This window comes from Vicugna pacos, chromosome 14, assembly GCF_048564905.1.
Source record: "Vicugna pacos chromosome 14, VicPac4, whole genome shotgun sequence".
In the NCBI taxonomy this organism is placed as follows: domain Eukaryota; kingdom Metazoa; phylum Chordata; class Mammalia; order Artiodactyla; family Camelidae; genus Vicugna; species Vicugna pacos.
Window position 1 is genome coordinate 58,607,258 of NC_133000.1, and position 14,415 is coordinate 58,621,672.

The 14,415-nt window shown below is 38.8% G+C and overlaps 1 protein-coding gene across 2 annotated transcripts in view; it reads left to right on the forward strand.

Moving 5' to 3' along the window:
- GPC5 (glypican 5) overlaps nucleotides 1-14,415 on the forward strand; it is a 1,165,610-nt gene that overhangs the window by 256,144 nt on the left and 895,051 nt on the right. The window lies entirely within an intron of this gene.

Consider the following 14,415-nt stretch of genomic DNA (forward strand, 5'->3'; position numbering starts at 1 on the left):
CAAAGATGTTGTATTGTACACTTCAAAATTCATTAAGAAGGTAGATCTCATGGTAAGTGGGCTTACTACAAAAAAACAAACCTTTAAAAAATGTGGCTAGTGTGAGTAAGGATTGAATTTTTAATGTATAATTTTTAACTAGTTTTAGTCTAAATTTTACATGTAGCTAATGGCTTCTATATTGGACGGAATGCAAGACAGAAGGAGTATTCATGTAAATGATGTGATAAGTAATACTGTAGACTGTTAAGTATCTGTTTAAAAACCAAAGTATGCATACCTTTTACCTGGAATGCTAAAAATTACTGTCTGTTGATTCAAAATGATAAGCATTGAGTGGCTTGTGCCTGTAACTCACATTTCTACCACTATGCCCATCATTATTTCACTGGTTAAATTAGAGCTTTCATTAGTGTCCATTTACTTGATAATTGGTGATTAAACTACAAACCTCTTAAAACTGTAGGAAACTGTTATTTTATTTATTGCGGTATTCAGTTGAACAGTGCTGTGTTCTGGCAAATACTGGATTCTCAATAGGTATTTTTGAATTGAACTGAAATTCACAACTCTGTATTTGTTTATTAATTCAAATAATCATTTCTAAGAATATCTTACGAAGAATTCTACATTTTACATGGTCTTACTTTCTATAACGTAAGATCTTTTCTCTGTTTTGAAATAGTGCCCGTAATTGCCTCCTTCTCTCCTCAGGTGGGTTGTGAGAACAGGATAAAGCTTTGGGCTATTGCTGGCTATTTGCTACAGCTCAAAACACATTGTTTGCTTGTAAAGTAGCTGTGGTTTATTTATTTATTTTTTTAATTTAAACATCTGTAGTGATCAGCAGTCATTTCTTGCATTTGAGAAATCAATATGCTTTGACTGTGGTGGTTCTTATAATAAAACCCAGCCAAGGGTTTTCTTAGGTTCTTCTTAGAGGTCATGTCAGTTTCACCACCAAGGTAACGTAGTTGCTGAAAAACCAAAACAAAACCCAACACTTAACATGGTTTATTCACTTGCAAAACTAAGACAATGCAGGTGAAATGTTAGGAAATGGCTCAGGAGTAATGAGGGGCTCACATGACTGGGAAGTTTTTGATGATTCTATCCTGGCCATTAAATAGACCTCCTTGTCACCAGTCTTGCAAACTCATTATTTCCATGTCCTTGACCAGTTCAGCCACCATTAGCCATTTCCCATGAATCAGGGTGGACCCATCACAGGCCAATCTCATGCCACACAAAGTGAGAAACTAGAGGCACTGCACTTGAGCCCGCTTAAGCATTTCATTTTTACACATTTTTTTATTGCCACTCCTGGATGGGACTTAATTGCTATGGCAGTATATTTCTGCTTGATGCCTATATATTGTGCTGAACTATCCATAAACTAGACCTGAGTTTTATTTATCCTTTCCTATCTATAAAGTAGACTTTGTCAACCAAGCAATGCAGAAGGCTGCAAATAAGAAGAGAATTTATTTAGGCTCTTGGGAATTACAGTTCTGGAGACCCAGGTTTGGGTAAAACTAAAAGAGTGTTGAGGGAAAAAAAGAGTCAGGGGCTCCTAAAGACAAAAGCCACAAGGCTGTGTAAAGTTGTCTGGCAAGAATTATGATCGACTCTGATGTAAGAAAGGAAATATTTATCCCTAAGGGCTATTTCAGGGTAAGGGCTCAGTAAGTAGAGAGGCTCTCACGAGTTATTTGGTGTAAGGGTCTGATAACCATCTTGAGCTTCTGGAACATTGGGCAGATGTTGTGGGTGCCTGCATTAGGACAGTAAGTGGACAAAGGTCAGATTCCATCCAGGCTGAGATGTGCATGTCACACTTCCTGAAAGGCCTTCAGCTCCATGTAGAGAGCTCTCTTAGCAGTACCATTTTGATTTCCCTTTTACAAGCTGAATTTTATTTATCCTTCATCAACTGATCTTTCCCCATGAGGTCATAAATTGTGCTTGAAGTAGGTGGGGCAGTGTAACAGGAGTGGGTGCTTAGTGAGCCTGGGCTACTTTCCATGCATCTTACTTGTGCTTTTTCTGCCTACTTCAGTCTGCTTTTCAATAGATCATTTCCACTTGAGGTTATATTGCTTTGACACAAGTCTGATTGTATAGCCTGCAGATCATATATCATTGAGTTCATCATGGCCACCTCAGGTTGCTGAATCACTTGGTAGCTCATGGTCAAGTGTGCAGTTTCGATCAGAGCCCAGTTGCAAACCAACCAACCAACCAACCAACCAAGCAAAAACAGTTTTTAGCAAAAGAAATGACTTTACTCCAAAACCCCTGATGTCTATACTATGATTCTTCTAATGGGGCTTTCTGGAGTCTCTGTAGAGCATCTTTATTTGCCCCCTGCACTTTGGTCACCATTGAATAAATGAACTGGGTTGTCTGGACTGAACGTCAGAGCAGCTGGGGACTACTTTACAGATGGGTTACAACAACACACTAAGTTGTAATATATGTGTGATATGTTTTTCCTAATGTGCAAAGGGACTCAGATAGCACTGTGCCTCTTCCTGAGTGCTAGACGTCTGAAGTGCAGACATTTACATTAGAGGAATATCCCAATCAGATTCAGACATTTAGAAACCCTGCTGAATTGTTAAGCACTCAAAATGTCAATATTTTTCCCCACTAGAGTCATTCACTTGTCTACTGTTATCTAGGATGATGTGATCAATATTTTATTATCAGTATGGTGTCCTGTAGGACGTCTAGATGATCACGGCTCGTGTCTGTCATGGAGTAGAATTGCCCGGAGGTCTAACAGTGAAGGGATACTTGCCAGCTGAAAGTGAAATATTCCTAATTGTCCTTACTAATTGGTAAAGAGATAAAAGCATTTGCCAAATCATTAGCTGGATAGCAGGTGGCGGGACACGTTTTGATTTGTTCTAGCAGATACCACATACTATGTCATTGGAGTCACCCTCTGACTCAGGTTATGATAATCCAACCATCCTCCATGTCGACCTCAGTGTGCACAGACCAGCCAAACAAGTGAGGTCACTGGTGAGGTGTTAGAATCACCGTCACTACATTGTTCATATCTTTGATGATAACCCTAAACTCAGCAATTCCCTGGGGATATTGTGGTAGTGTGATTTATCGTAAGAAATATATATTTGGTGTCTGACACAATTCTTGGCGTACAGCTCCCAAAACTCTTGGATTTTCCTGCGTGATGAAAGCAAAAAAGTGCCTTTCGTTATGTTAAGGAGGTGACTTTTGGAGCCCACCTAAGGATGGGGCTGGTTGCCTAGAGATCCAAGCATGTGATTAGAAGCTTGAAACTTTCAGTCCCACCTCCCAACCTCCAGTGAGGCGAGAGGCGCCACAGGCTGAATCAATTGCCAATGACCAGTGAGTTAATCAGTCACACCTATGTCACGAAGCCTCCGTAAAAGCTGCAAAGAGCGAGGCTGGAGAGCATGGGTTGATGAGCACGTGGACGGGCTGGGAGAGCGGCGTGCCGGTGGGGGTGGGGGGGCGAGGGGGCGAGCGCGGGGCGGGGGCAGCGTGGAGGCTCCGCTCCCTCTCCCCGAGCCTCGCCCTCGGCGGCTCTCCCCGCAGGCTGTTCCGGAGTTACATCCTTTTATAGTAAACTGTTGACCTAGTAAGTAGAACTTACTCTGTGAGCTGCTCTGCCAAATGAATCCATCCTGGGGGAGGGGGGGTCACGGGAACCCGTGATTTATAGTCAGTTGGTCAGAAGTACGGGTAACCTGGACTTAAGCCTGGCATCTGACTGTGTGGGGGGCAGGGGCAGGGGCAGGGTGCGCAGAACCTGTGGAATCTAATGTTATGTGTCTGGGTAGGTAGTTTCAGAATTAAGTTGAATTTTCAGATACGCTGCTGCTGTGGGGAAGTTGCTTTTTGGTGGCGTGGGTACCCCTACTTCCTCTCCACCTGTTGGCATTGGTACCAGAACCAAAACAGCCGTGATACCCTTTTATTTACTAATTTTCTATGAGAGGTAGTTTTCGGGATTTCAGTTTGGCCCTCACTGCATGAGTGGAGAAACCAGTATGGGGACTGTGCGAGGGGTGTGTGTATCTCATGTAAATATGTGCACAGAAGTGTGAAATAGGCACACTTCTATGTACTCAGGGGGCCCAGCGTGAGACCGACTGAGCCTAAAACTTAATTTTCGTTTGACTTCTGTAAGGCCCATTTAGACTGACAGAGTCTAGTGGCACTGTGGGTCTTCAGGATGAATGTTAACTGAGAGCTAGTGTCTGTTCCTGAGAAACAAAAGGTTTCTTAAGAGATGGCTTGAAGGAAGACTTACACTACATAGTTGTTGGGCTTACGCAGGGTTCTTTCTCAAGAGAACCCTGCCTTGCTGCGGTGAAGGTGCTCGGAAGCTGGGAATTAGGAACTAGGTGTGAATTCTTTTTGTGGCAAATAAAGTGGCATTTCTTTTTATATCTTTAATTTCCAAGGATTTGTTTCTTGTACTTAATTTTTTTGTTATTCGCATCCCATTCTTATTTCATGGGCGAGCTATTTACTTATCACTCTAATTAATATATTAACTAATATAGTTTATTTAACTAATACAAACTAATAAAGGTTTAGAAATTTTAATTATTTCCTGTATTTTTGTTTTTTCTGTTTTATGGGTTTCTTTTTTTTTTTCTGTTAGCTGAATTTCCTACTATATTTCTTTGTAAAGTTCATTTATCCATTTGTAGGAGTTCCTTTTATGTCCTCTATGTGGTTTATTTCTCAGTTTTAGATTTTGCAAATATTTTCTGAGATGATATTTCAATATAATGTATTAAATGTAAGTAGAAGTCAATTGAGTAATTTCGTGATCTTGTTAAATGACCTTGTTAAATAAAAATTCTTAAGTTTCTCAAATATTTTTTCTTGTTTAAAAATTTCTTGCCTGCATCAGTTCAAAATATTCTACTATACTTTTTACTGCTAGCATTATAGTTTTGTTTCCCTCATTAAATGTTTAATATAGAGAGAGACTGTATCTTTACCATATATAAGGTAAAGTTCCAACTTAAATTTTTCAAATTCTGAGGCAGTTTTCAAGGGATGCTCTAAAACAATCCATTCTTTTCCTTTCCTCATTTTTTCAACTTCATACTCATTCCAAATTCCCATAGATACACTGGCCTATTTATAAACTCTATATGAAATTGTTTTTTTTTCTGTCTTTTTTATTTTGCTTTTGTTACATCTGTCAAACCTCTTAATTCTGTTTTCCAAAATTCTCTTTGATATTTGTAGAATTTATTTTTCCAAATTTATTTTATAGTCTCTTGATTGGAAGTATATTGAATACAAAGATTGGTTCAGACAAAGGTATGTTTATAATGCTGTATGTGGCTGCTTTTTTGTCCTGCATTTCTAACGGTTGGCCTGTCGACGGGGTGGGGTTTTCTTTGCAGTGGGTGGTGCAGTGCGCTGGTTCAGCCGTCCTGGCAAGGAGCTTGCTGCAGCTGGGGAGACTCATACTCTGTACACTGTAGCCTGCCTTCTTAGGACGTATCCCAGAGAAACGCTTGCTCATGTGCACAAAGGACATTCTTGAATATTTGTTGCAGCTGAGAAACAGAGGCAACCTGTATGTCCATACCAAGAGAACAGGAAAAAGAAAATGTAAGACTTTAGAACATCATGGTGCAGTCAGAAGGAAAGAACGTATTTTCATACATCAAAAAATATCATTGTCATTAGAAAAAAAGTATTACATTGATTGAGATAATAGTGTAGTACTACTTATAAATTAAAAACGCATGAATACATAAAATAAACACGTATTTTCAAGGAAAGGACATAGCAAAGTACTTATATTAAATATATTAGGATGGATATTTACAAAATGACAGGAAACGGGATGAGAGATGAAGAAAAAATGAGGTAATAAAACAAATGAGTACAGAGGTGCTCAAGGACCAGTGATCATAGTATGCCAGGAATTGAGGAGTGTGCTTAACTCAGCTCTGTGTCTGAGAAAATCAGCGTGTGTTTGTGTATGCATACATATAAATAAACACACATATTGTTGTTATAGTTGAGATGAGAACTGTTTTTTAATCATGTTTTTTTCCTAATTAAAAAGTATTTAAAATCTTTTCACGAGAGCTGATGGTACTCAATTTCTCAGTAACTGTTTTTTGCCATTTCATATGCTAAGCATACATCATTTTTCATCATAGTGTGTAGTAAGTATAGTGATTATCCAGACAGGTATAAGACATAATTTGCCAAAAAGAGTTGATTTGTTTGGATTTCCTACTGTAACTCATAATTAAAACAAAATGAAAGATAAAAAAGAAGGACAAAAAAGTAGATTTCCAATTGACCCAGCAAATCATTAACAAAACTACTTCTTTGTGCAATTCATAATAAAGTGAAGTTAAAAAACTTAACATTTCCTGAGTTCGTTTTTACACATTAGCATCATACCCATGGCAGTTTTTCTCTTTTGGGGTATATTTTCTTTGCACTATTCCCATAGGAATACCAATAACAGAAACTACTTTCTATAAATTTTAGCCAATTTAAAATTATTAATTTGTGTACTAGCTCAGAAAAGAGAAATGCATCAGTGTCTCTGATGCTGTCTTACCCTGTAAATGAAAGTAAACATTCTTCTGTTTACTAAATATTTAAAACTCTTTACATATAAATAAGTCACAGTCTTTTAAAATTGTCATAGTTTACTATAGATTTAATTTCTTTATTGGTATATGACGATTTTTGTTGTTTAAAATTGTTAGATTTATGACACCTAACTTAAAACACATACCTATTTTCAGCTCTTTGTGAAAGAGTAAGAGTTTAATTTATATAGTTTTCTATTACTTAAACAATTCTTTAGAGGTTGTGTTTATATAGCCATTGTTAACATAAATAATTCGGCTTTTTTTTTTTTTTTGCAGGGTGGTAGCCAACAGTATTTATTAAGTGGTGATAAATCAGTTTTTGGTTTTTAATTGGAATGTTTAGTTCATGTGATCAAAACCCAAACTCTCCTGAATAAAACAAAGCGGAAATGAGTTTATTGCAAGGATTTCAGCCTGCAAATGGGAGATTCAGGGCTGCGGGAGCAGTGAGTTCTGAGTTGTTCAGAGTCTGAGGGATTTTTAATGGGATAAATATGAAAGTTATTTGGCTTCTTCAGGTGACTGGTTGCCCATTGGTCTTTTTTCTTACTTGGATCACGGTAGCTGATTTTGGAGAACAGGAGACCCAGAGGTGGCATGAGCATGCTTGGTGTTTGGTGATTGGGTGATGTCTTCTGTTCATGTCTGAGAAGGGCTGTAAATTTCTGTAAGATTTGGTTACATTTCCTTTATGTACCTGCATGATGTCGCCATTTTGTCCTTGACATAAATGACTCAATTTTAGATGGGTGCTACAGTGTCTTACAAGATACATAGCATACTGAAGTAGTAGTTGGGTTTAAGGCTACCATCTTGTTCTTTGTTTTCTCTTTGTCCTTTTTTTTAAGTGGAGGTACTGGGGATTGAACCCAGACCTCATGTATGCTAAGCATGCACTCTACCACTGAGCTACACCCACACCCCCATCCCTTGTTTTTTTATTCATTATTCCTCCTTTCTTCCCTTCTTTTGAGTTTAGCTAGTATTTATTATTTTTTATCCTCATAGATTTTTGGTCTTGTGTTTATTATTCTCATTAATGGTTATCATAGAGAGGACAATACGGATTTTTAATTTTTGCCATCTACTTTAAATTAAAAGCTTTACCACTTCATTGAACAATGTTAAGTACCTCCATTACACTCCATTACCCTCTTCCTCTCTTTTGTGCTGTTTTGCTAACAAATCTCTTACTTCTACCAACATTTTGGCAGCCTACCACACCACCCCATCCACCTGGGAGAGGGGCTTCAACTCTTGGCCTGCCTCTCCCCTTGAGTGGCAGATGGCAGGTAGTGACTGACACTGGGGGAGAAAAGGCTTGCTCTTTGCTCAGGGTGGTGGGGCCAGTTATGTGGTGAAATCTGCACTTCAGCACTCCCTGTGGAATCTGGCTGAAGCTGAGACAACATCACTGCTTAACTTCTTCCTCTCCCTTGTATCCCTCTTCCCGCACAACCTCGCTCTGAAGAGCAGTCCCTCCGTCAGTCTTCTGCATCCACATTCCTGTCTCAGGCGCTGCTTCTAGGGAGTATGACCGAGAGATGTCTTCACAGGTTCCTAAAACAACTGCAGACTCAGTGTAAACAGAGGTATATTCTCCTATCCTCAGGAAGGGTATCTATCTATACTTTCCTAAGTTCCTGACTTCTTTTGTGATTTTGTTTTGTTTTTTCTCTCCCTTCTTCCTCTAAATTCATAGAGAACCTTCCTGTTGAATGCATTGCCTTCTTGTTCTAACATTTGAAGAAGGAATGTACTTAGTAAAATCTGCCTCTGGATCTAAGGGTTGTGTTAAATAAGCTTGTTATGGAGTCGATGATCAGTCTTCTGTGAGCTCAGAAAAAGAAGGGATCAACTCTACAGTTTATTTATGCTTTGATCAGATTTTGGAGATGCACTTATTCAATCTATGCTGTTTTTCCCCATGGATGTAGCAGGCTAATAGTGAGCTATTTAGAGACTTGAGTTATTGAGATGCCGGTTACAAAGGTCCCCAAAAGTTGAGAGAGGCAAGGGAAAGCTACTGCTCCTTTAAACACCTAGCAAAGGGTCACTATGTAGCCTTTTTGGGGCAGAAGCCAAAGCCAGCTGTAAAGGACACTGCACTGTCTAAACCAGCCCAGGCAGAGTGGTTTCCCTGTGGCAGTTCCTGCCCACTGCTTGATTTCTTGAAGTTAGCTGGTAAGAATAAGCTATTAGCAAGCTTAAATCGGTGATAATTAGCTGTACATTATTATTTCAAAGTGGCGTGGCTGTGCCAATTAAGTGGGTAATTAGGGAAACCCCAGGACAATAAATTAAGACAGAGTCTCAACACCAGTGCCCCATCTGTTCTCCAGCAAGCATTCCAATTAGCCAAAGCTCTCATTTAAGAATGTGCCAATTAAGGGGGTCGGCGCTTGCGTGTGTGTGTACTGGGGCAACAGACACTGTCTTAGGTGCTCAGAACAAGTCAGATATTTTTCATGTCAGAGATGTTTTGATGTGAAGGTGGGGAAAGGAGAATTTTTAGAAACATTAGATTTTTAATGTTGGAAACAATATAAATTATGAGTTTTTGTTTCCATTTTCTCTTCAGGACTTATCTGGGAATATTGTATCAATAGGGAGTTCCACTTTATGCGAATGTGATGATTACATCTTGATTTGAGTGAGAATTTTACCACTAGGAACAGGAACAATTTTATTTGTGGAGGATGGGAACTAAAGAGGACACTTGAAATTGCATAGTTTAAGGAGAGGAATGAGGCAGGGCATGATTCTTATTCAGGACGGATCTGTCTGGGAAAGCAAATTAATTGTTACCCCAGACATCATGAAAGAACAGAGTGATGTGGTTAAAAATGACTAAATCACGATAGGAAGAAACCTTAGACACATACTGAGTGAAGAACATGTAATGTTATTTAGGGTTATTGCCAAGATAGCTCAAAAGGTTCATATTAAATAGGATCATTTAACTTAAAATAGGTGAATTTATAGCTACATCATCAAACCTTATTTAGCGAAATACTTTATTAATGAAACCAAGATTAATTAATTTTCAAAGTTCTTGATACGTGTGTCTGGGTATATTGTTTATGTGGGTAAAGGAGCATTGATACACTGGGCTTAATGAATTGTGTGTATACACACTCAGTGGATGAAAATATCCCTGGGTCAGGAAACAGTCACCTCTTGGAGAAAAAATTTAATACCATTTATAGGACTGGAGAAAGCAATTTCCAATCTATTTCCTAAGAGGAAGTTAGTGCTTCTTTGAGGTGCCATTATTATTTATTACCTGTAAGTTTAATTTACTAAAATAAAAGGTCATGTTCCCTTCAATAAGAACATTTCTGTTTAATTTAAAACAGTGCTTAGTGAGTGGTGGCAGTGAGGGCATCCGGGAGAGGGCAGGTGAAGGTCAAGCTTTGGAGAGGGGGCCAGAGGCCAGGCCAGAGCAGGGCGAAGGAAACACGAGCACCAGGCAGGCCAGCGCCAAGCCCCACGTGAATAATGAAGGGCAAGACCCCAGGGGTCAGAACCCAGGCCCACAGGAAGAAGGAATGCCAGAAGGCAGAGCAAACATATGGCAAAAGTTTAGGCTAGTGGTGCTTAACCTTCTGCAGGTCATGTATCCCACTGAGAATTTGAGAAACACGTCCCAGAAAAAGAAAGTTCATAAACAAATACCTGCAAAATTTTGCTGCACTGAAAAGTAGTGGCTCCACCTAAAATGAACATAAAAAATAAAGACTTGAAACTGGGTTTACTCTTACTTTCTAGACGTTCATGGAAAGATCAACAACCAGTTCATGGAATATCTGAGACTAAATCCAAGCGATGGAAAATTAAGCCCACAGTCGACAATATTTGTGCTGAAAGGAGAGATGGTCCAACTACTTGGTATAAACTAGAAGTTGAAATTGTGATGGTCTTAGATGTGGTTCCGTGCACATGGTTGGTGTCCAGTGGATGCTGCTAACTTTGTTTTAATGGTAACATTATTGAAAATTATGGGAAGCAGACTTATGTGGTTATCAGTGTCTACAGTTAGAATTCTCATCGCTTACTTGCTTAGATGAAAATAGGCTTAAATCAGAGAACATGAGATATATTCTAAATTCAAGTTATATTGATGGTCCATAATGCTTTGGGCTTCAAGTTAATTTATGACATCTGTAATGTTGAGGCTGTCAGATTTTAGTTAATGTGAGTAGAACTCTCAAATTCCTCACTGCAGAAAGAATAATAAAAATTTTTCTGAGCCATAGGAAAATGACCTTTAAATTGGACATTTTTCAAACTGGCTCTCCAAAAATCTTCTATTTCCCAATAAGTAGCAGCTTTGCCAGATGAGCTAGAAGCTATTCAGTAGTGTTTATAATCATGACTGTAGGGTTATCTAATTTATGTGGCTCAAAATATACCCCCACCAAGAACATCAAGCTGTGAATAAATTTCTCCCTGTATAATATACTCAAGAATAGGTTTCCTCCTCTACTCTCCCTCCCCTTCCTCCCCTCCTTCCTTCCTTCCTTTCTTCCTTCTCACAAAAAGTGAATCTTCTATCCATTTTCCTTTGGAAAGTTAGTGAATGTCTGCAGAGTTGAAAAGAACCTCAAATTCAACTCGATTTTTTTTCTCTCAAACTTTGTAAGAGATGAGGAGGACTTAAATTTGTGTCATGTTGAAATTGATGATTTTTATAGGGGTGCATAAAAGCTATTTCAGAATTTTTAGCAGAATCTATGGGACCTGCATTAGGATGATGAGTGAGGCTCATTTCTTTTACTAAAGTAGCAAAATTAATTGTATTTAGAAGCATCGTGAGGGCTCCATCTACAGCAAGAGCGTCAAGCACTTTCTTCCACTTGGTTTGCATAGCAAAGAATGTTCCATCAGTTTAAATCTATCCATGGTATCTGCAGTGTCTAAATCAGGCATACAGATAAGAGGGAAAAATGGGGAGCAGGTAGAACCAAGAGATGCTCATATTTTTATCCAGCTGCTTGTTGAATGGAAGACAAGAAGTGTCAATTCCTCCATAACTGTCCTCAAAAATGTATGAAATGTTTCTAGAGTGAAATATATCGCTTGATAGAGGCACTGCTTTAAAAAATTTTTTTCTCATCTTCACTCCAACACACAAATTTTTGTCAACCATTTCTAGGGCACAGCATGGTCTCCAGAATCATGTGTGGAATCTTTCGCTTGGAAGGGCGCCTGGTGAAATTTTGACGGTAGTTCTGGGATGATTCTTTCTGTTTAGGCCCATATTCATAGACTTGCCGACTTTCAGAGTTAAATTTTGTACTAAAAAATTACGATTCATTCTGTTTGATGGCTTTTGAACATCAGCAGGTCTAAGGTGCTCCTGTGTTGGTTTGTCCCTCCTTCAGCAAAGATCTTGTTAGACATGGAACACTGCAACTTTGGGTCCTGCAAATTGAGGGAATCCAAAGGACTTATAATCTTCATTGTATTTGGTTTGTCTGCATTTCCCAATGTAAGTTAAGCCTTATATAAAACAAAGGAATGTATGAATAATCATAATGGAAGGATGTATTTAGTTCTGATCATATGGACCATATTTTAGATGTCATAATTGGGGAAATGTGATTATACGTTTTTCAACCTTAGTCAGCAGTATTCTGTGCCACCTTTCAGAAGTTGGGAATACAGTAATACCTGGGTTACAGGTAATATTCAAAAGTAAATTCTTCCAAAATGAGAATTATTAGAATAATAGGAATATAATTGAAGACTAAAATAAATTTCTTTGAACCTTGTTTACTATAGATTTCCTGACCTGAAAGGCCATCTTGATATCAGAATCCAGGAACACAAATATTTGCCCTGAGAGGTATACAGTAACCGAAAATAGAAGTGAGAATAGTTTGTACCAGGTGTATACTGTCCATCCATCAGACAGGTTTGTACGTGGAGGTGACCAGGAATATCTGATGAAAGTCATAAAATAAAAGAGAAACGAAGAAATGAGGAAGAGGGCCATTTTTTGGCAGACTGTCAAAGTTAAAGTTTTTTGTTAACATTCTGCTCATGCTGAGAGAGGAAAATATTGTTCTGAATATGTTTTCATTGTCCCCTGGCCATGGAGTTTATAGTTACAGTGTTAGCAAACACAGAAAATATCTTAATGCAAAAGAGAGTAACTTTCAAGCTTTGACCTAAAATGCTGAATCTCAAAATACACGTATGTTTCTTTGTGTAAATGACCTATATTAGAATCGTTAGATTTGCAAATATTCCATTTAGCTAAATCTTCTCATTGGCCTTGCCCAGTCAGGTCCTAGGCATTTTTTTTCTATTGAAAAATTAATAGCATGCTTCTTGAAACTAGTGGAACTGAACAAATAATTACATTTTTTATTAAAATGAACAAAAAGTTACAAGGTAGGAGAAATTATATCACATCTCTTTTGGAGTGGATGCTCAGTTTATTACGATCTGATTTGTTTAAATACTGGGTGCTTGGTCCTGTGTTTATTTTTATAAATGAGTTAAGGTCTTGGTTTAAGGTCCTTTTTAATGGAGAACAGAGTAAGTGCTACTTGAGGTACATTTTACAACATGGGAAAATGGGATGAGAGCTTGTTCTGAAAACCTCGTTTTGACATCAGGTTTAAATCACTCCCTTTAGAGGAGGATGCTTTTGGAAAGGGTGCTTTCTACTGGTGCATTAAATTGGAATGTGTTGGGATTGAGGGATATTGAAAAATGCACATGGAGGTGTCTGAACTGTGTAGGTGGCTTTGCATGTCCAGCTCAAGGCTGGTGTCAGATCACCACCTGGGAGTGTGCAACATGCAGTGCCTGCCAGCAGGGAATCCTCTGCAGAGGGGCTGGGAGGGTGTTAGCGTAGTTCCAGGCTCTTCCCCGTTATCTTCCCTGGTTCTTCTCAACCTACCGCCCACCTGAACCCCAGCAGTGCTGTTGAGAAAGCACAGGGCATCTGCTAAGGAAGGACAGTCTCCTCTCATGAACAAGAAGACTTCCCAACAGGAGGAAGAAACCAGGAGTCATTTAGTCCGAAGGAAAAAAAAATCCTTCTCTTTGAGAATGGTGTGGTTTCTTAGGTCACAACTTCCATCGTGAGTGACGGGTTCACATGGGGTTCACAGAGCAGACTTTCTGAGTCACTCTCTTAGAACAAAAAGAAGTATTTTATTTTTAATCAAATATGAATGGCAGTGTGCTCGAAACATACTTCCGTTTGTGATGAAACGTGTTGGTGCCATTTATTGCTTTGCTTCCAAGTGTTACATTCACCTTCTGCCCCCATCTCTCCGATCAGAGAGGGGCCAGGAAACTTGATTTCATTTCTCCCAAGAGCCAGTCCGCCTATATATATTTAATTATCACCAAGCATTTACAACAATTATTGCTGTAGAACAGAAATCGAGAGAAATCTTTAGAAGTCTCTTCTCAGGATGTATATCAGTATTTTGTCAACTAGAATGATTTCGTTGACAATTAAGTAAAATGATGAAACAGAGTCAGCATTGCAAGAGAAAACAGTCCTTATCTAGAAACATGTAATTATGCGTTTCCTCTGCCAGGATACTGACATTTTAACTGTCTCCTGTTTGACAGCCGTGGTCAGACATCTCCGCAGGTTTGAGCCTGTTCATTAGTGCCACATTAACCTTAACTCTGCCTCGGGCCATTAACTAGCAAACTGCACGTTTGACCTCTGTTCTACAGATATTTTCAAACAGCGTGTGAGGCGCTGCTTTTAATTTCGGTTCTGTATTATGTG